Here is a 21,791-nt window from a genome sequence, read left to right on the forward strand (position 1 = left end):
TTGATACCGCAGCAACGAGTGGATCAGAACAGGGGGACACCCGTACCGAACCCTCAGATTCAGAGAATCGTTTTTTACAAGAGGTGTTACGAATCAAGAAAGGGAACAGGGAACAGAACAAACGCCCCCTAATAAGCCCAAGACAAGGAGAGGGAAGAGAGGAGGTAGAAAAAGAAGAGAAGGCAGGAATGAAAACAAGGTCCTGGAACAGGAAGAGATAGATACAGTGAGCATAATTAATCTATCCACCAAAACACTGACAAATGATGATGAAGCTCTCCTTAAGAAAGGCCTCAACTTCTGTCCCAAAAGTCACGGAAATGTGGTGGATCTGAAAATAGACCTGTATAAATTTATTAGGAAAATAAAAATTAAAAAGCATTTCATGTTTGACAATGTAGTCAATAAAAGAAACACTGTTGATCGACAATTACATCCGTTGAGTGAGATAACTATTCAAGAAATTGTTGACACTAAGCTACTTTTGTCACTAACAGACTGTGAGGATGAAATCACAACTGCAGATATTGTCATGCGAGATCTGAATGTGATAAGTGATGCACGAGTGGAGAGTGGTCTAAAGGAAAAATCAAAATGGACACCCACGTTACAGAGTGGAAACAGTATAGATATTTTCTATAAACTAGTTATCAATGATCTTGATAAATTTGACCTAAAGAAACACACACCACACCTAAGGAATGACAACTTGACACACGGTGAGAGACAAGCACTCAGAAAGTTGAGGACTGATGATAGCATTATCATAAAGGAGGCAGATAAAGGGGGCAACATCGTCATTATGTCTAACCTAGACTATGATAACCAAATTCTCTCACAATTGGGAGACCTAGAATGTTATGAACATATCACCACTAATCCTATTTGGAAACTTACAGATCACATTAATAGACACCTAAAACAGTGGTATGGCATGGGTATCCTTGACAATGACGAGTATAGCTACCTACAAGTTAATAAACCAAGATTCCCTTGTATATACACACTCCCAAAAATACACAAGAATCTACCTTTCCCCCCTGGTAGGCCTATTATCTCTGGGATAGAAGGACCTACTGAAAGATTGTCTGAATATGTTGACATCTTCTTGAAACCATTGGTATACAACCTGCCATCATTTATACGAGATACCAAACATATATTAGGTCTTTTAACAGACATAACGTGGGGGCCTGACATGACACTAGTAACACTAGATGTTACAGCACTGTACACGAGCATCAAAAGAGAGAGTGGATTGAAAGCCATTAGGAAAATTCTCAGCACTAGATCTGCCAGCACATGGGAACATACAGAAATGCTCATTACCATGATAGAACTCATCCTTGATAATAATGTTTTTCTCTTTAAGGAGAAATGGTACCGTCAAAAACAGGGAGTTGCCATGGGCTCTAGATTCTCTCCTTCGTACGCCAACCTGTTCATGGGATGGCTTGAGGAGGAGTGGATCTGGGGCCAACATGGATCAGAATGGACAGAGTTCATTCTCTTCTGGGGCAGATATATTGACGACTGCCTGATGATTTGGACAGGAGACGATGTTAAACTGATGAAATTTGTGGAACACCTTAACGATAACACATGGAACATCAGATTTACACACGCACACAGCAAGGTGAAGGTGACATTTCTGGATACGGAACTGTATATAGAAAATAATCAGATCAACAGCAGACTATATCGCAAAGAGACAGCGTGTAATGCAATACTGCATGCGTCCAGTGCACACCCCAAGCACCAGATAAATGCCATCCCCTATGGGGAATTTGTCAGAGCTAGACGCAATTGTAGTGTGGATTCTGACTTCACAAAATGTACTGAAGAAATGACTAAACGCTTCAAGTCTAGAGGTTACAACACAAACACCCTAAAGAAGGCTGAATCTAGGATCAAGAGGATCAAAAGAGACACGACCCTAAGGGACACCACTAGTAGAAAGAAAGACGAAAACAAAGTCAGGTTCATCACGAATTTTAATAACCTTTCGGACGTGCTAGTGAAAAGTCTGAATAGACATTGGCACATCCTTAAGAAAGATGAGACCATGACAGGGGTGATTGACAACAAACCAGAGATCACTTACAGAAAAGGGACCTGCCTTAGAAGTCTCCTCAGCCCCAGCTATCCCACACCCCGTATCAGCAGAAACTGGCTGTCTACATACATGGTGGGTTTCCACAAGTGTGGACATTGCTCAGCCTGTAAATGGGCATACAGCAATAAATTAGAACACGTGGGCCCTAATGTAAGAAGCTACAAAATCCTTACAAATATCACCTGTAGCACAAGCTATGTAGTATACATCATTGAGTGCAGATGTAACAGGAAATATGTGGGGAGTACGATACGTCCTTTACGTGTCAGGATAGGCGAACACATGAGGGCAGTCAAGCAGGGTGACCACAGATATCCCATCGCGACACATATCCTTGAATGCCAATCCCAGGGTGTACATAAGGACTTCCTGTTCTATGGTATAGAGCAGACAATAAGAAACCCCAGAGGGGGTAACAGAGAACTTACACTTCGCAGGAACGAAGCATCCTGGATCCTAAAACTACGTACGACTGATATAGGGATGAATGTCGATGATGAGATGCATTATTTCCTTGGTAAATAAAAGAAGTGCCTCATATATAACCATATAGATATATCATCTCCTGTCATGTATACACAGTAATGAAGTATCTTTGATAACTGCATAAATTTTGTACATATGCTATTTAAGTGTTTTAACATATGCGTATATTATGTTTTAAGATGTCACTCATCCCTGCACCTTAGCCACTGAAAACCATAATTTACATGTTTTCACTAAATTACACACAGTGGTATGTTTAGCCCTTCATATATATAAGTATTCTCAACAACTTCTGAGGCTCGCTGATATAGACTATTTACAGTTTATGCCCAATTCCTCAAGGTTTATGCCAGCTCTGCCACTTTATGGGCAATATACCCATCCCCCAAGGGGCCCAATCATTGCCCTTATAGATAGTATTAACATTTAGAAGAGCCTGTATATAACTTCAGATTAAATCTGATATACGCCTGTCAGCTCGAATACAGACTTTGCTAACCACATTTGGCTTTTCTGTGTTCATGTCAAATATCGAGTTAAACTGACCCCAGCGCTTCACTGCCGTTTTTTCTCTTATTAAACTAAACGGGGGCACATCCTGACCCAAGATGGCCGCCGCCTTTCCATTACATATTGCTGCAACCAGAAGTTTTATTTTGGATTTACCTAGTTTCGACATTCTGATAATGGCCTTTGAGATATATTACGTATCCATGGATATTATAGGATACGATTACTAACATTATCATCTTTACGAACACCCGAACATACTTTCTTCGCTGTTTCGGGATTATTATCGTTTCATACACGCAAGTAAATATGTACGTCTTGAATTACCCACACGATGTACATGACCATATTCTGATCGCCTGTACACATTGATTTTGCAATTCGAAACAGTCCTAGACATGGCACCTGCATTTACCTACATTGTGTTAGTACACATGACCGATTTCCGGTCATGTGACTTCCGATTCCGAGTCAAATACATGCCGAGTGTTCTCTACCGGCAACTCGAATTGGAGCCAGACGCGGATGGGGGCAGTCTCATATTACGGACGTACTCTCCACTACTCGGAGGTAAGAGATTAACTAGTAGCACTCGGGACGCGCATATTGGGTCCTTTTTGACCACCTATTAATTTTAAATAGTGTTTCCTTACACGGATCCTATTATTTTGTCTCGTTGACCTTAGATGGGATCTTTGCTGTTATACTGAGCACAGCCACCAACCGAAAGTTTTTACCTTACTAGGACCGGGCCCCCCCCGTCGCATGACTGTATGACCCGGAATTATCGTCATACCCTAAGTATGTATCTCTCCCTGGCATATGCCTGTGACGATTATTATGCTCTCAGTGTCCCCTTACGTGGGTACTCATGGCCACATGTACTTTTTCTTTTTTTCCCTTCTTTTACTCATTGCAGATACTGATAATTAGACAGTGTGCAGGTCAGTTTGCTCATACCTTGGAGTTAATAACCTTTCAGCTTAACATACCCCACATTGATGTTATATGATTTGCAACTGCCCATTACCACCTACCTGGGTCTTTGGCTCTGCATATCGCATGCTTTATCAGTAGACATCACAAAAAACGGATTTCTATCACATATGTGTATTTTCACTACACACCACACTCACGCTAAAGCTACATGTATCTGATTGGTCACAAACGGATATTATAAGGCTAGTACTCACCTGACCTCACGGTGCATGCTAAGTACACTATAGCCTTGGGATACCACCTCCCACGAAAAGAACCCATAATTTGTGACACTTACCCTGGGAGCACATTTGTTTACAATGTTAACAAATGTATGCAATTTCCTAAATAATCAGTTTAACTAATGTAAATTACCATATCAATTTGTACCTAGCCGTGAACAAGTCGCATGTACAATATTACTAGAGGCGACGAAACACGTGTTGGCTTGGAAACCACTGTGAAGACTGTGAAATTGCTATGAATCAAGAATATTAAATTGAAGAAAGCTACAAGAAAGAAATGGAAAATCACTTATTGTGTTACAATTGTTACTTGATGTAATAATCTATGCAAACTTTATTTCTACGTGTGCTTGGGTACCCCAACTCTTGACTTTTGTTGCTCTGGCCACAAATCCTTTAGGGAGGCTAGTGGTTCTCCCCTACCCTCTAGCACCGTTACTGATTTAGAATCTCACGAATACCGGGTGCACTCACCACAAGCGCCTATTATCTATTATAAATACCACTGCCCAGCTCAAAAAAACCATGTTGCTTGCTATGCTTCCAAATTGCTCTGCGGCACTTTAAATCAAGTTCTGGTGAACTTGCGTCGTTATTTGTGCGTGGGTTTATGGGGCGCAGGTTTTCTGACGCATTCTCATATTTGCGTGACGCATTACGTAGATGCGTCGACGCGAGGAAATGACATAAATATGCCTGCGTTAGCAATGCGTTGCTTTTTGGTTGGGAACGCCTACCTTGCATATATTAAAAGTGACGCGACGCAGCCGATTCTGACGCAAATCAATTCCGTCGCATCTTCGATTACGTGACGCATATCCGTAGATGCGTCACATTATAAATTTTGCGTAAAAAAAAAAACGCCGCAGCGTCACAAAAGTGACGCAACGGCGGTGTAAAAGTGGCGCATGCCCAACATAAATCTGCCCCAGTATACCTATATCTACCCTTAAAATAAACACATGTGTACCTATCAGCCACTCCTATGGCAGGCCTTAACAATCCTGGAGGCAGAGTGCTTGGTAACATGTGAGATGGTGCTCTAGCATGAGCTGAGCCTGTCTGCAGCTTTCGGAACCATGTCCTTATAGGTGTTCTATGATATAGCCTACCATATACTCTTAAAGTGCCTTATAATCTTAAACGGTTATGGTAACTATGGTTTGGCTTTATCAAAACATGTCGTGTAAGGTGTCTAACACTTTGGAATAATACCCCCATACCATTTCTGGTGATGAGGATATTATTCCCCCCTTCTAGAGGGAGAGACATGTTAAAATCCTACTTTGCTGTTTAACTCTAACCAAAGCCTCAGCATCACAAAATGGATGCTGCTGCCACAGACACCAGTCTGACCTCCTGCTGCTGGGAGTGATCCCGGCAAGGGAGGCTTGGACAATAGGTTTCCTGCTTGGGGAGGTGCTAGCACCTCCCCAGAGAGACTTTAGTGTATTGGGGCAGGGAGGGCTGAAAGGAATGAGACATGCCTGGGGCACACAAGGTGTCCCATGCATAGTCCAGTTCAAACCGGTGCTGGGGCACTCCAGCCCCAGTCCTGGCGCGAAACTGGACAAAGGGAAGGGGGTGTAACCACCCCCCTCCCAGGTCCCACCCATAAGGCGTGACCTAGCAGGTAACCCAGCCCCCAGATTAGTATAAGAGTGGTAGCTGGGCCCCAGGAGATTAGATTATCCTGAACCTGCAACTTGAACAGAAACTCTGGACCTTCGACATTCGACGAAAGAAGAAGACTGAAGAATCTCCCTTGTGGCCAAGGAGTGGCTACCCTGTGCAAACAGGCACCATCAAGAAACTACCCTTTGCTTTGCTGAAGTTCTACGAGGGACCGACTGCAGAGCCCGACCAGAGCCTTGACTTCCAGACTTCTCCGACCCTGATCCACATCCACAGCCGAGCTGAGATCCGTGGAGGCGACGAGAGACGTGGGACCGGCTACCTGGGAAAAGTGGCGAGTATCTTCCAGCGCAGCTTCTGAGGCACCCTCGAAGTTGTGCACCGGGGATTGAGAAGCCCCAACCCCAAGCACCATCTGCACCGAAGATCAGCCCCCCACACTCCACGAGTCCTGCGTGGGGCCCTTCTGCATTTTCCTGCTTGCCGCGTCTGTCCGGTTGCTTGCCCGTTGGCTAGCGGCCTTTGTGACGACACACCTTGAAATCTTCACTGCTGGTTTGGCTCCTCCAGACTGGCTCCCACTTCCTTGCAAAAGAGAAGCACCCCAGACCTTCCTGGTCTGCACCAGAAGCAAGTCCTCCGTTCTTCGTGGGTTCCGCTTGCCAAGGCTTGGTGATTCCTAGTTCAACTGCGACGCCGCCGACAGCAAGAGCCTTCGTGGGACAGCTCGCCTCCTGGTCCTGGTTGTCCTCGACGTCTCCTGGTACCCGTGGCTGCAGCGACAAGCTTCACCTTTCACCTGCAATCTTCCCGACATCGCCTGGTTCCTTCCTGGTTCCACGTGGTCACTGGCTAGTGACCTTGACTCTGTCCCTTCTGCTTGCAGGTGTCCTCTCTTCTTGATCCCAGCCTTGGGATCCACCGGACACTCTTCACTGACTGCCTGTCAGCAACTTTCCTTCAGGCATCCATAGAAGTCCACGACGAAACCCGACGCAAGTTCACACCTATGCACCCGCAGCCCGTGGGCTAGGTAACTTGGGTACTTTGGTGCTCACAAGGGTAGTGACTATCCTAGGGTCTAGTTTCAGAGTCTCGACTCTCTAGCTGCTTCAGAAGTGTCCTTAAACTGTTAATTTCTAACTGCTAGTAATTCTATCGACTTTTACGCGTGACGCGTGAGTGTTTCCACTCTGCACCTGAATCCCGTGGGCCTCCCACTTCCTAACTGTTGTTAGTGTAGTGTAGCCCCAGCGATTCCCTAGGCCTAGGCCTATCCTATTTCCGTGACAGTGGTCCTTATACCACTTCTTTAGTATATGGTTTGCGTGGCCCCTAGGGCCTAACTGTATTACTTACCTGTGTGACTTAATGTATGCTTGAATAAGACTGTGTTGTACTTACCTCTAATCTCATAAAGAGTGCTGAGGGTTTGACTAGAATAAATACACTTTATTTTATATATATATCTGTTGTGGTGTCCTTTCATTTGGTATTCAAGGGATTATATATGGTATCACAGCTGGCTTCACATGCCATTCAGAGTTTAGCCTAAGACTGCTCTTGTCCATGCTACCACTAGGATAGCTGGTCTATAAGGTTGACTTTACAACCAATCACCATAAGGGTTGTTTGGACTGATATAAGGTGTGCACTAGAACTAGTGACATCATACATCAGGCCAACTTCTCACACCCACCACCGGATGAGAGAGAGAGAGATCCCACCCACTCAGAGCCCACCACCGGATGAGAGACATAAATCCTCACACACACAGCCCACCACCTGATGAGAGACAGAGATCCCCCCACACACACAGCCCACCAACGCATGAGAGCGAGAGAGACCCGCACTCACAGCCCGCCACCGGATGAGAGAGATCCCCCCCACACAGCCCACCACACACACAGAGTCCTGTGCTTCTTCAGGCCTGTGCTTCTTCAGTCCTGGTGTGTACCCTCTTTATTACCTGGGCAAGCCAATGTGCTTCCCGCCTGCCAACCTGGTTGACTGTTTCCATACCCCTCTCTGTGAAGGTGACCCGGTAACCGTTACCCCACTTCTTCAATGCCACAGGCTCTGCCCTCCGTTGCGTAATTAATTGTTTACTTCCGGTTCACCAGAACAAAGGGGCTTGAGGAGCTTGCCAGTCCCACTGGGTCCTGACTGCCCCGTTTGCGGTCTATGCCCCTTTCCAACCTGTTTCTGGTATTCCTCTTGGATCGCTTTGTAAGTACCGCCATGCCTCGCTGGGAGCTATCGCTGCCAGAGAGAACCCCCATGCCATACCTGTGGCACAATTCTTGAGAACTATCAACAGCCCCTTGCATTCAATGCCGCTAGCATATTTCGTAGCAGGACATCTGTTCCAGTGTCTGACAGGTACACCCCATCTGCCCTGTAATAGTGCGGCTGCCGCAAGTTAATCAGGGTGTGCCTAATGCTGCCTAAACCTGCACCCCCTAGAAATTTGGCCATGAGGCTGTTAAGCCTCTTCCTTGACAACTCCATACCCTTTTGGGAGCACACACCAGCCCATACCCTTCTGGGGATGATCTCGGACCACACCCCCTCCGTGTTATCCATGCTCCTGGCTAAATTGGTGAGATCCTTCTTTAACATGTGAAGTAGTTTTTTCCTCCCTATCGCCGGAAGGTCATTTCCCCCTAGATGAATTACTAAAATATCCAGGTCCTTTGAGCGGGAGCGGAAATCTGCAATGACGCTCCTCAAGTCTCTCCAGTGCAACCCCGGCTTCCCAAACCATCGCACCATTGTTCGTTGAAAGGGGAACGTTGCATCCCACCACTCGCCGTGGGCTCTGTAAGCAGCCATGGATACGTAAGAGTGCCCGATGACCCACACTGTTTTGCGTTCTGTGGAGTAGAACAGAAGGACAGAATTGTTGAGTTCAGTCTTCAACCAGCCTTTTATTATACGTGTAACCTGGTGTACATAAGTGTATAAAAGATCCCGACCCGAACTCCCGCAAACCCCTGCCTGTTTAATCGTTTAACTGCTGGGTGTTGGGCGAATGTAAACCCGGAACCTGTTCGATTCCCATCTTCCTATTCGTTTTATAGCGTTTGCCGAAATACCCTCCTGGAACGCTGTTGTGGCTGCCCCAATGAGGAAGGAATGTGTAGTGTAGTGATGCCCCTGTAGCCCAGCCATTTGGACCGTTGCTGCTAACACCCTTTTAAACTGATAAAGTGTTACTGGGCTCCCGTCTTTGTGGGTGAGAAGGTAGTTGTCGCTGTTGACACCCTCCCGTTCCTGGATGTACCCTGCTAAAAGATTAACTGGCCAATATGAGCTGTGCCCCCCCATCCTATTTAGTGTAATGTACTGTCCCCTTCCCACTTGATCTGTTTTAGAGTGTCGCACCCGTAAAGATGTCTGGTGTGTGCCCAGGGATAGGTCTTTAACCAACAGGGCCCTGCTTCTTTTGTCCCCTTTTGCTCTCGCTACTAATTCGCTAATGCGAAAGGCCCCAAAGAAGGCCAAGGAAAAGGTCACCCGAAACAGCATACTTTCAAATTCCGAGTGGCAAACCAAAGGGAGGTGGTCCATTAGAATTTTTAGTGTGTTAAAATCAATTGGGGACCAGTGATCCTCTTTTTTGCTTTCAGCTTTGGCCCAACCTTTCAAGGCTTCCCTGAGAACAAAACCTTTAGTGGGATCGTCCAAACCCTTTAGGTTAGCATGGTATGCTATAGCTGATAGGTGCTCTATAACCCATGGCCTAGATTTACCGGCTGCCCTGGCCCACACCACGAGCTATTTGACCCTCCTTCCCAGTTGCTGGAAATTGTCTGGAAGCTCGGAAACCTCTGCTGTAAAGTTCCAAAAAGTGTCCACACAACGCCGCTACATTTGCCTTGTTCCCACCGCTAAAGCCTCTTCAGCCATATGCTGTAGTTGACCTTCTAATGCATAAGCTTCCAATATTCCTCTTTGAAGGGCGTCATTTCCTGCTGCGCATCTGGCCATTCTGCTCGGAATCTTTCCCACTGTAAGCGAGAAAGAGCATCAGCTGCCTTGTTCTTAAACCCTTGCACATGCTTTACTGTTATCTGGATATTATACCGGAGACACCCGCTCACCAAATGCCTTAGTAAACCTAATACTATGGGACATGACGCCGCCTGATTATTAATTGCCTGGACGGCTGCCATGTTGTCTGACCGGATAACCAAATTCTTGTTAGCCAAGGTGTCCGACCAGAGTGACAATGCCAAAACAATGGGAAAAAGCTCTAACGCTGTGACATTGGTGGTGAGGATATCCCAGGAGAAAGAGGGCCTGGTGCCCGGTGCCCACCTTTAAATACCCCTGCCTCCCTAACACATTCCTTCCCTAGATTTACGGCTGATCTGGCCCATCCCTAATACCAGCCCTATCATCTGGTTGTCCCGCTTCCTTGTCTCCCATCCCTTATCTCTACCCAATCCGGTCCTTGGTGTTCGGGCTCTGCTCCCGGGGGTGGCCTCCACTGAGGCCCCCGGTCCAGCCTCTATCCCCTTCCCCCTGGGGAGTGGGGGGCCGAACCAAGGGGCATTGTGATGTTTGGTTCTTCTAAAGGTTCTCCTCACAGACAGAACTCAAGAAAGTGTTATAGAGTACAGGGTGCTCATGGGATTTGTAGTTTATTGTGATTTGTTGAATAAAAAAGATCGTTTTTTATTGGCTGTTGTAATAAAGCAAAGAAATGAGAAGCATAATCCTCGCCTCCGTTGTCCTTAATAGAATTGAAAATTCTTGTCACGAATGTTGGCAAATTTTTAATTGTGCATTGACATTCACTATGGCTACTGGATGTGGCGGCCATGTTGGAATGGTACAGCCAACTTGCTCTCCAACACTCTGCCCACTGAGTGCGGAGGCCATTTTGGAACGGTAAAGCTCACGTTCCTTTCAAGCACAGAACGTCCTCAGTATTCCATATCTAGGCGTACAACAGCGGCCATGTTGGAATGGGCACATTCTACCGCAAGGAGACAAACTACGTAACGGTCATGTTAAAAAAAATCAGCTCCTGGAAACTGAACCCGGGTGGTCCCTTCCACAGGGGCAGGGAGGGTTCACTGTCCCGCCATCCGTGGTTCGCATTGTTAATCCACTGGCCGGAGACTGGGAACACCCAAGATGGTGGCAGGAAATGGCCGGTAGTGGGGCAGAGTCACTCAGACTGTGGAGCTCTGTGATTGGCTGAAAGGGAAGGTGCGCCGGAAATACGCTTGACAGCCGGAAACAGACGATTAAAGAGAAGCTCAGCCTGAGAGGAAGAAGGTGAGTGACAGGGAAACCGGGAAAGCGACCTGAAGCTTCCCCCCGAAGAACAGAAAACAACAGAGAGAGAAAGAGAGAGAGACTGTGCCCTCCCTGGCTGAGAACACCACCTGGAGGAGGTAGAGGACCATCCACCACTCCCAAAGAGCAAAGAGAGAGACCCCCCCTCCCCAGAGAGTGAACCTTCCCCCACTCCACAGAGAGACCCCCCAAGAGAGTGAAAATCCTCACACCACTCCCAATGAGAGAGAGACTGCCTTCAGAGAAGGACCACCGCCGGTGAAGTGACAGAGAGGGACCCCCTCTTCGGGAGAGATTCATCCCCCCCACTGGATGAGAGAGAGACCCCACCACTGGATAAGAGAGACCCCGCCCACACAGAGCCCACCACCGGATGAGAGAGAGAGAGACCCCCTCCCCACTCAGAGCCCACCACTGGATGAGAGACAGAGACCCCCCACGCACAGAGCCCACCACCGTATGAGAGAGAGAAATCCCCCCACACACAGAGCACACCACTGTATGAGAGAGAAATCCCCCCCCCCCCCACGTACAGAGCCCACCACCGGATGAGAGAGAGAGAGATCCCCCACACACACAGAGCCCACCACCGGATGAGAGAGAGAGACCCCCCACCACTAAAAGCCCACCACTGGATGAGAGAGAGATCCCCCGCACAGAGCCCACCACCGGATATGAGAGAGAGATCCCCACGCACAGAGCACACCACTGTATGAGAGAGAAATCCCCCCACGTACAGAGCCCACCACCGGATGAGAGAGAGAGATCACCCCACACATAAAGCCCACTACCGGATGAGAGAGACCCCCCCCCCCACTAAGAGCCCACCACTGGATGAGACAGAGACCCCCCCCCCCGCACAGAGCCCACCACCGGATGAGAGACAGAGATCCCCCCACACACAGAGCCCGCCACCGGATGAGAGAGAGATCCCCCCCCCACACACACACAGCCCACCACCGGATGAGAGAGAGAGATCCCCCCCACTCAGAGCCCACCACCGGATGAGAGACATAAATCCTCACACACACAGCCCACCACTTGATGAGAGACAGAGACCCCCCACACACACACACACACAGCCCACCAACGCATGAGAGCGAGAGAGAACCCCACTCACAGCCCGCCACCGGATGAGAGAGATCCCCCCTCCCCACTCAGCCCACCACCGGATGAGAGACATAAATCCTCACACACACAGCCCACCACTTGATGAGAGACAGAGATCCCCCCACACACACAGCCCACCAACGCATGAGAGCGAGAGAGAACCCCACTCACAGCCCGCCACCGGATGAGAGAGATCCCCCTCCCCACACAGCCCACCATCGGATGAGAGACCCCCCTCACAAACACACACACAGAGCCCACCATCGGATGAGAGAGAGAGAGAGATACCCCCCCCACACACAGAGCCCACCAACGCATGAGAGCGAGAGAGAACCCCACTCACAGTCCGCCACCGGATGAGAGAGATCCCCCTCCCCACACAGCCCACCATCGGATGAGACCCCCCTCACAAACACGCACACAGAGCCCACCATCGGATGAGAGAGAGAGATCCCCCCCCCCACCCATACAGAGCCCACCACCGGATGAGTGAGAGAAGCCCTCACACCACTCCCAGAGAAGAGACACTGCTACAGAGATTGAGCTCATTCCCCCCACCCGCAGGAAGTCCCCTTCATCCCTCCTCTGAGAGGAAGATCCCGTGGAAGGAGAGGGTGACTCCTCACCTCAAGTATTAAAGATCTGTCCCTAGGCAGATCCTCATCGATACAGTGTGCAGGGGGACTCCTTCGGTCCTCCAGAAACAAACCCACCCGGTGCAAGTGAAACCCACCCAAAGTACCAGACCATAGCAAGAGACAGGGATCATAGTGAGGGGGAGATCCCAGAGAGAGAGTATATTTAGAGCCGGGAAAAAATACCCCAGACAGAGACTATAGCGAGAGGTCATCATAGAGGCAGAGATACCCTACAGAGAGGGCAAGAGCTTATAGTGAGCAACAGGTCATACTTGGAGCGGGAGCGCAGAGACATAACATTGCAAGAAATGGAGAGATATGAGAGAGACAGACTGACCCTGTATTGAGCTGGATGCAAAGAGAAAGATCACACAGAGATGGAGATGATGGAGAGACTATTGCAACAGTGGGAGAGATACTCCAGAGAGAGAGCGAGACTGAAGCAAGAGAGGCCGAGAGAGAACATAGCAAAAGATAGAGATATCCTAGAGAGAGAGAGCGAGACTGTAATTAGAGAGAAACCGAGAGAGACTATTGTAAGAGATGGAGGGATACCATAGAGCGAGAGAGAACGCCAATAGAAGCACAGAGATTATAGGGAGAGAGACATACTGAGAGAGGGAGATGACAGAGAGAGACTATAATGAAGGAAGGATTGATACCCCAGAGTGAGAGCGGGACTGTAGTGAGAGAGAGGCCCGGAGAGAACATAGCAAAAGATAGAGAATTACCTTAGAGAGAGAGCGAGAGGGTAATTAGAAGCAGAGAGAGACTATTGCAAGAGATGGAGGGATACCGTAGAAAGAGAGAGAGCCCATAGTGAGTTTAAAGCACCGAAAAAGATCATAGGGATGGAGACAAATCATAGTGAGAGAGATAGACAACAGAGAGAGACTATAGCGAAAGAAGGTAGGGATACCCCAGAGAGAGCAAAACTGCAGTGAGAGAGAGGCTGAGAGACAACATAGCAAAAATAGAGAGATACCTTAGAGAGAGAATGAACCTGATTCTGGGGAAGTTTGGGCTGTGGTCTTGTGACACTCAGGAGGTTAGTCTGGCAACAAACTCAGACAACATGTTAGTACATAAGTACCAGCCGTTCTGCATTTTTGCCATTCCCTGACACATGATTCAGACTCTTCCTCGGGTTTTTACTTGTGTTTGCTTAGTACATTTGCTCCTTTGCTACTACTCAAGGGTTTTTGTTTTTAAATAATCAGCTGTTCTACAACCACTTCTGCTAGATCTTACTCATGCTTTCATTACTTTATCTGATATATTTTCTTTCTAAGGGGACTTTTCATTACTCACCCTCTACATAGTATCACATATTACTTCCTGTGTCTAACGCTCCCCATCTGTTTAATTAGACCTATCTCCATCCTGTTCTAGCTTTGCCCAAGTGTTTAATGTGACTCTCTGCTGTCCTTCCACAACACCGTCCCAGTTTTAAACTGTGTTGTAAACTGTGGCTGTTCATTGGTCAAAAGGCTTAGTACTCCCTCCTCAGTACCGCCATGTCTCATTTTGTAACCTCCCATGGCGACACCCCCTGTTACGTGTGTTGTTACTCGGTAGTCTTTAATTACAGCCACCGAGTACTGTTTTCTCAAATAGCTTTGCCATGCCTGCTGTTGCAGGCAGGACACACTCTCTCCTAATGCTTTTTGAAAAAAATCTTATAGCACACATTTCCAACGCTATAGGTCTCGCATTTGCCAGAGTTTAAGCTATTGGGATTGAAAATGACAATGCCTTTTATTTATCTGGTTTAAAAACAACACATGAATAAAAGGCATTGTCATTTACAATGCCGCTAGCTCAAACTCTCGTAAATGTGAGACCTATTGTATTTCAAATGCTTGTTATGCTAGTCTCCTGCCGTAACAGTTGCTGGACCTGCCGTAACCTACCTATCCCCAATTTTAGATCCAACAATCCTGTGTCTCTTCCCGGTGGTGGTTTACACCCATGTGTGTAGCATTCAATTCTCCTTTAAGCTTTACTTGATTAATCCTCTTGTACCTTTACTGTGACTTTTGTTCTGCTTTTTATTCAGCTCAGATTGTATCTCTGCGTTGGATCTGACCTCCCTGTGACCTTCCTTCTACTCAAGAGCTCTAGTTACATGGTAGGCCTCATCAGGCTGTTATTTGTAACCTAGAGCTTTACAGGACCCTTTGCATGGGGCTTCCTGTTTCTTAGCACATTTTTTAATTATTTCCTATATGAGCAGTTAAAAAGTGACATTTTCTCTTCAGTGAGCTAGGAGTTGCGTCATTTGCTCACCCTTGTGTGACACCCCATACAGGACTGGCCCAGCTGGAAAGGTGTGCATGAGAATATGTTCTGTAATCAGGAACGCATGAAAGGATATAGAAAGTTAGGAGCTCATTTATGAGCCCCTGCGTCACTTTTGCGCCGCCGGTGCGTCACTTTTTGTGACGCACCAGTGGCGTAAAACATGTGCCATGTTGCGCCATATTTACAAAGTGACGCATCTAGGTAGATGCGTCACTTTGTAAACCCCTGCGCCACATTATACCTGCGCCAGGTATAATGTATGCAAGGGGGGCGTTTTGACGCAACAAAGGGTCGTAGAAGTGACGCAGTGAAATCTACGAGATTTCACTGCGCCACTTCTAGGGTGCAAATGCGTCAATTTCTTGCGCCTGCCTCAAGGCAGGCGTAAGACTGACGCAGGCCCTTTCACATGGGGCTTGCCCCATGTGAAAGGACACATTGCTGGAGTTGCGTCACTTTTGTGACACACTCCAGCGATGCGTCACTTTTGCGCCTACAGATACGTCAGAAATACTGACGTATCTGTGACTCCTTGCGACATGATGCGTCATACTGTAAATATGACGCATCACTGGAGTCGCAGGGAGGGCGCAGTGAAAAGTGGCGCATCACTGTTTTCACGCAGTGATGCGTCACTTTTCATAAATGAGGCCCTTAGTTTTTATTCAACAACTTTGGGAAACATGTACCATGATTATGCAAAGTGCAATGCATCCCGTTCCAGGTCTACTTAAAGATGGTTAAGACAACGCAACCCTTCCCAGGCCATATCTTAGAAGATGCTTTAGTGGTCTTGAGTATATGTCAGTAAACGTCTTGGCACCTTCTGCACAGTGTTGTAACTAGCCTTTGACCAGTAGACTAGCAACTCTGCTTCCAGCAAGACATACAGTGTGCATTGTTGTTGGGGGAGTGTATGAGGGAAGTAATCGTTCAGAAATATGAGCTGAGGAGGCATATGGATTCACGAGGGAATTGTGTTTTGCGAGCTAGTTTAAGAACATATTCAAAAAGTGAGTTTTTAGCCTCTTTCTGAAAGACTGGAGGGTTGGTTAGTTTCTCAGCTGCATGGGAAGTGAGTTTGAATGCTGCTCCGGTGAAGGACCGCTGTGTTGCTTTTTAAGTCCTGAATGTAGTGGTCACATGTTAGACCATGAAAGATGGTACGTAAGTTTGCAAAATATGGAGGCTGGCTTGGGTGAACGACTTTATAAACAAGCAGCTGGCTTTAAATGTGATAATTGATTCTAGGAGTAGCCAGTCAAGTTCTCGTAAGTAAGAAGAGAGTGTCTGATTTTGTTCTTCTTGTTCAAGGTTAGTTTGGCTATAGAGTGAAAGGCCACTTTGATGTGTCGGAGCTGAGGAGAGCTGGTTACTTTCTAGAATGGCATTTCCAAATTTTAGCTGGGAGATGATTGGGGCATGAATTGCTGTTTTTAATTGGTTCTGGAATAGAATTTTTTTTTAATTTTCTTTAGCAAGTGTAAGTAGAAGTTTGATGATTGAACTGTCTTGTCATTTTGGGGTATTAGTGTGAGTAGTAGTACATTATCCAGGGTGAAGTCCGATGATGTTATCAGTGGTGATAGATAAATGTTATTTATTGGTGATGTCTTTGGCTGTTGTTACGTATCATCTGCATATTTGGGAATTTCGACCCTGTGTCAGACAAGTGAGTGCTGAGCTGCTCAAAATGTACTTTTTTTTTGTTGAAAATTATTTTTCTTTATTACCATTAACAAATACAAACATAATTGAGCCATACATCATCATAAGTAATGCCGATATTGATTGATAGCATACACCACACGCTATCCATTCACATTTCAATTTATACATAGAGATATATGTCAGATCTCTTACAGTTCCATCCGTATATCGCCAGCCATTTTTCCTCACCAAGACTCCCCATGGGTAGCACCGCGTCAAACTTTAGTCACTCAGGTCTGATTTTGAGTCTTCAGGTGGTGGGGCACATATGTTTCCCCGAAAGGTATTCCAGTTACCCCACACATGTTTCCATTTGCGTGGGCACAAAATGTACTTTAAATAGATTCCGGCGGACGCTCTGTGTCATGCCAAATGTTGTTGAGGTGCATTTGTCAGTCTTCACTATCTGACTGTGGTAGAACATGTAGAGATAAAGCCAGTTTATGACTCAACTTTGGATTCACAGTCTTTGGTTTAGCATGTCTAGCAATTTGCCAGCGATCAGCCATATCAAACCTATCTGACAGGTCCAGTATGGTGAGTAAGCACTATTCTGTTTGTCCAAAATGTGGTGGACGTCCTGTAGGACTTTTAGGGTTGCCATTTGGGGACTGAGATCTGATCTGAAACCTGACTGGTGGTCTTCTGGAAGGAATTTGTCATGTATGTAGGTCAAGCATTGGGAGGAAAGACAACTGACAATAAACTACCACCTACTCAACTACCACCACATACCGTACGCTCCTTTGGTGAACACCTAGCAGATCTGATAACACACTGCTCACTCGCCAAAAACATCATCCTAGGGCACCTCAACCTTCACAGGAGTGATGAAAGCAAAACTCTTATCCGGTCCTTAAAGGACCTCTTGATCAGTAAGAATCTCTCCCAGCTTTGCAAAGGTCAAACCCACAACAAAGGCTGTACCCTGGATGCTATCATAGCTCAGGAAGAAACACTAACTACTGACAACATCCTCTCTGTCGACTGGTGGGATCACCACATCATTCTGTTCCACATCAACAATACAGTCCACCACCCAACTCACACACAAAAAGCCCTTTTGTGGACGAGAAACGTAGGGAAAATTCCCCTAGAAAGAATGGGATCACTACTCCCCTCACCCCCTCATCAGATAAACTTTCAATAACTGAACTGATTACCCACTACAACTCAACAATGTCCTCTATACTGGACCAAGTAGCCCCTTTGAAAACTGAAAAGGGTGAGAAACACACCCTCGAGATCCTGGTTCCAAAAAGACCTCAACACTGAAAGATGAAAGCTTAGAGCGCCAGAAAGACTCTGGCAAAAAAATCCATCCACAGCCCATCTGGACCAACTCAGAAGGGAACGCAGGAATTACAAAAAACACATCATGAATGAAAAAGCCAACTTCTTTAGCAACGCTCTCGACAAAGCCAAATACTACCCCTATGAGCTTTTCAATATCATCAAACAACAAACCACTAAGCCGTCCCTGGAAAAAAAACCTCAGATCTCTGAAGAATGGTGTGACAACTTTGCCAATTTCTTCAATGATAAAATCACAAAGATCGAGCTCTCGCTAGGAAGATCACAACCAGTCATCCAAGGGAAAACTCCCTCCCGAAAAGGAAAATAACAACCCGCCTTTCCACTTCACTGCCACCCTACCAACAATCTTGCCACAGAAAAATAATGGGAGCAATCTAATCCAAGGGCCCCACACATTTCCTAAAAGCTGGAAGGTATTCAGCCCACTCTCTGAGGAAGATATATCTGCACTGTTGGCTACGTCCAAACCCTCCTCCTACTTTGCTGACCCCCTCACAGCAGCCCTAGCAAAACAACTCAATCATACTCTAACCCCCCTCTGGTCTAAGATTATAAACAGTTCCCTGATGACTGGAGTGATGCCAGACTGCCTCAAACTGTCAAGTCACTCCACTGCTTAAAAATTGGGCGCCGACCCAAACGGTCTTGATAACTTCAGATCTGTCTCCAATCTCCCCTTCCTAGCTAAAAATGTAAAGAGATGTGTTCTCCCGCAACTAAACCAACTCATCGACAACAACAATCTCCTGGATCCTCATCAATTGGGCTTCAGAAAAGGATGCAGCACTGAAACAGCTATTCTGAACATAGTAGACGACCTACACAAATCCCTGGATACAGACTGATGTTGCCTGCTCATACTCCTAGACTTATAGACGGCCTTCGATAAGGTGAACAGCAAGCTCCTCTTGGAGTCTCTCGAAAAAAAGATTGGTGTGGATGGGGTGGTCTTACGCTGGTTCTTATCTTTTCTACAAAACCGCTCTCAACAAATAAAAGTAAACAACCTGACCTCCAACACAACAGCAATAACCCGGGGCGTCCACCAAGGATCTGTTGTGTCGCCTACACCGCTCAATATCTACACAGAGCCCCTCACGTCATTCTCAACCAAGCAAACATCCCCTTCCATCTATATGCAGATGACACCCAGCTCTACATGGAACTCTCATCACTAGACGACATACACCGGTTAAATGCCACCCTGAAAGAAGTCCAACTCTGGCTATCTCACAACTCCCTGAAGCTCAACCAAGATAAGACTGAGCAGTCCCCCAGATGAAAGAATGGCTAAATATCATTGACACTTTTAGCTGCAAGCTATCCCTGGATGACTCTGCCAAATCATTAGGAATCACACTGGACTCCAAAGTGATCATGAAAGGTCATATAAAGAATGGTGCGAAGAGTACCATCTACAACTTGAAACTTCTGAACAAAATCAAACCATACTTAACGCCAAATTATCTTAAATCTGCCACGCAAGCGCTGGCGTTATCTAGTTTAGACTGCGAGAGTGCCACCCTCAAAGGCACTGCGAAATCCCACCTTGCTCCCCTTAGAACCATTCTCAATGCCGCAACCAGAATGGTGACAGGAATCAAAACATGTGACAACATCGCCCCTTCGTAATCAAAAGAAGGAAGAATAAAACGTCAAAAGACGGATGGGCTATATTTAATGAGGTCCAGTATACAGGCCCTGAATTGGTCAAACGGAAAGGGTATACAGTTCCTCTGTTCATAGAGGAGAGAATGAAGGATAATCTCCTCAGAATTAGACTAAGTGGGGAGTGGTGTTCAATAAGCCTAAAGGGTATAGGACTGTGTGGGGTGGGGGAACCCACATTGGTGGAACTAAAACCCTCACACACCCAGCAAGCTAGGTGTCATGCTTCATCATCTGGGTTTTGCTCCTCGTCGGGTCGGCGCTGCAATTCCCGACGGGCACCCAGAGATGGGGCTCTTTGGCGGAGATCTTTTGTTCCTTGCCGAGGGTGAGTGCAGGTGAGGGCCAGGGAAGTGTAGACGTTAAGTGGGTGTGGTTAAAAAGGGTCGGTTAGTCTGAATAAATGATTTTATTGGGTCAGTAAACCACCCTGTTAAAATGACAAGAGAGGTGGTAGTCTTGACTAGATGGGTCAGGGACTACTCTACTCTGCTCTGGCGGTCGACATGTTTCATGCCTACAAGGTCAGGAGGATCCAACGGCAATTCATCAGGACCAGTGATTAAAACTATCTACAACTATGTGAGGGTGTGGTACTAATTATTAACAGTGATAAGAACTACCCTAAGTAAGTGTCGGAATAACTAGACTCTTACTTTCTGGACCGGCCTAACGTATTGGAAAGTGCCGCTCCAGTCGGTACTTGGCGAGCCTCTTGGGGATGCGAACTTGCCTAAGTTACGTCGCCCAAGGGTGGTGTAAAGACCTACCCCGCTCCGCCGAAACCGGGAAGCTTCCCGGTTTCGGCGGAGCGGGGTAGGTCTTTACACCACCCTTGGGCGACGTAACTTAGGCAAGTTCGCATCCCCAAGAGGCTCGCCAAGTACCGACTGGAGCGGCACTTTCCAATACGTTAGGCCGGTCCAGAAAGTAAGAGTCTAGTTATTCCGACACTTACTTAGGGTAGTTCTTATCACTGTTAATAATTAGTACCACACCCTCACATAGTTGTAGATAGTTTTAATCACTGGTCCTGATGAATTGCCGTTGGATCCTCCTGACCTTGTAGGCATGAAACATGTCGACCGCCAGAGCAGAGTAGAGTAGTCCCTGACCCATCTAGTCAAGACTACCACCTCTCTTGTCATTTTAACAGGGTGGTTTACTGACCCAATAAAATCATTTATTCAGACTAACCGACCCTTTTTAACCACACCCACTTAACGTCTACACTTCCCTGGCCCTCACCTGCACTCACCCTCGGCAAGGAACAAAAGATCTCCGCCAAAGAGCCCCATCTCTGGGTGCCCGTCGGGAATTGCAGCGCCGACCCGACGAGGAGCAAAACCCAGATGATGAAGCATGACACCTAGCTTGCTGGGTGTGTGAGGGTTTTAGTTCCACCAATGTGGGTTCCCCCACCCCACACAGTCCTATACCCTTTAGGCTTATTGAACACCACTCCCCACTTAGTCTAATTCTGAGGAGATTATCCTTCATTCTCTCCTCTATGAACAGAGGAACTGTATACCCTTTCCGTTTGAACAACATCGCCCCTTCCCAGAAACTGAACTAGCTCCCAATTGAAGCTCACTGCCACTTCAGAACTGATTCTCACTCATAAAGCCCTTCACACTGAGAAACCAGCTTACCTCTCCTCACAACTCAACAAGACAGGGCAGACAAGGAACCTTAGGAGCTCTAACATCCTACTCCTCATTCCGCCCAAATCTCACAAACAAAAAACCCAGGCACGCTCCT

General features: G+C 46.9%; 1 protein-coding gene across 3 annotated transcripts in view; it reads left to right on the forward strand.

Annotated features, from left to right (window-relative positions):
* SLC10A3 (solute carrier family 10 member 3) overlaps positions 1-21,791 on the forward strand; it is a 112,912-nt gene that overhangs the window by 47,982 nt on the left and 43,139 nt on the right. Inside the window, exon 1 of one of the 3 annotated variants that reach the window (XM_085629919.1) lies at positions 11,131-11,262. The exons of 1 other annotated variant lie outside the window; for it this stretch is intronic. The gene's annotated coding sequence lies outside the window, so the exon portion shown is untranslated. Of the gene's footprint in view, positions 1-11,130; positions 11,382-21,791 lie in introns of those variants that run through there. One more of the 3 variants, XM_085629918.1, reaches the window with a different exon arrangement.

The sequence above is a fragment of the Triturus cristatus genome, chromosome 10 (assembly GCF_964204655.1).
Source record: "Triturus cristatus chromosome 10, aTriCri1.1, whole genome shotgun sequence".
NCBI lineage: Eukaryota > Metazoa > Chordata > Amphibia > Caudata > Salamandridae > Triturus > Triturus cristatus.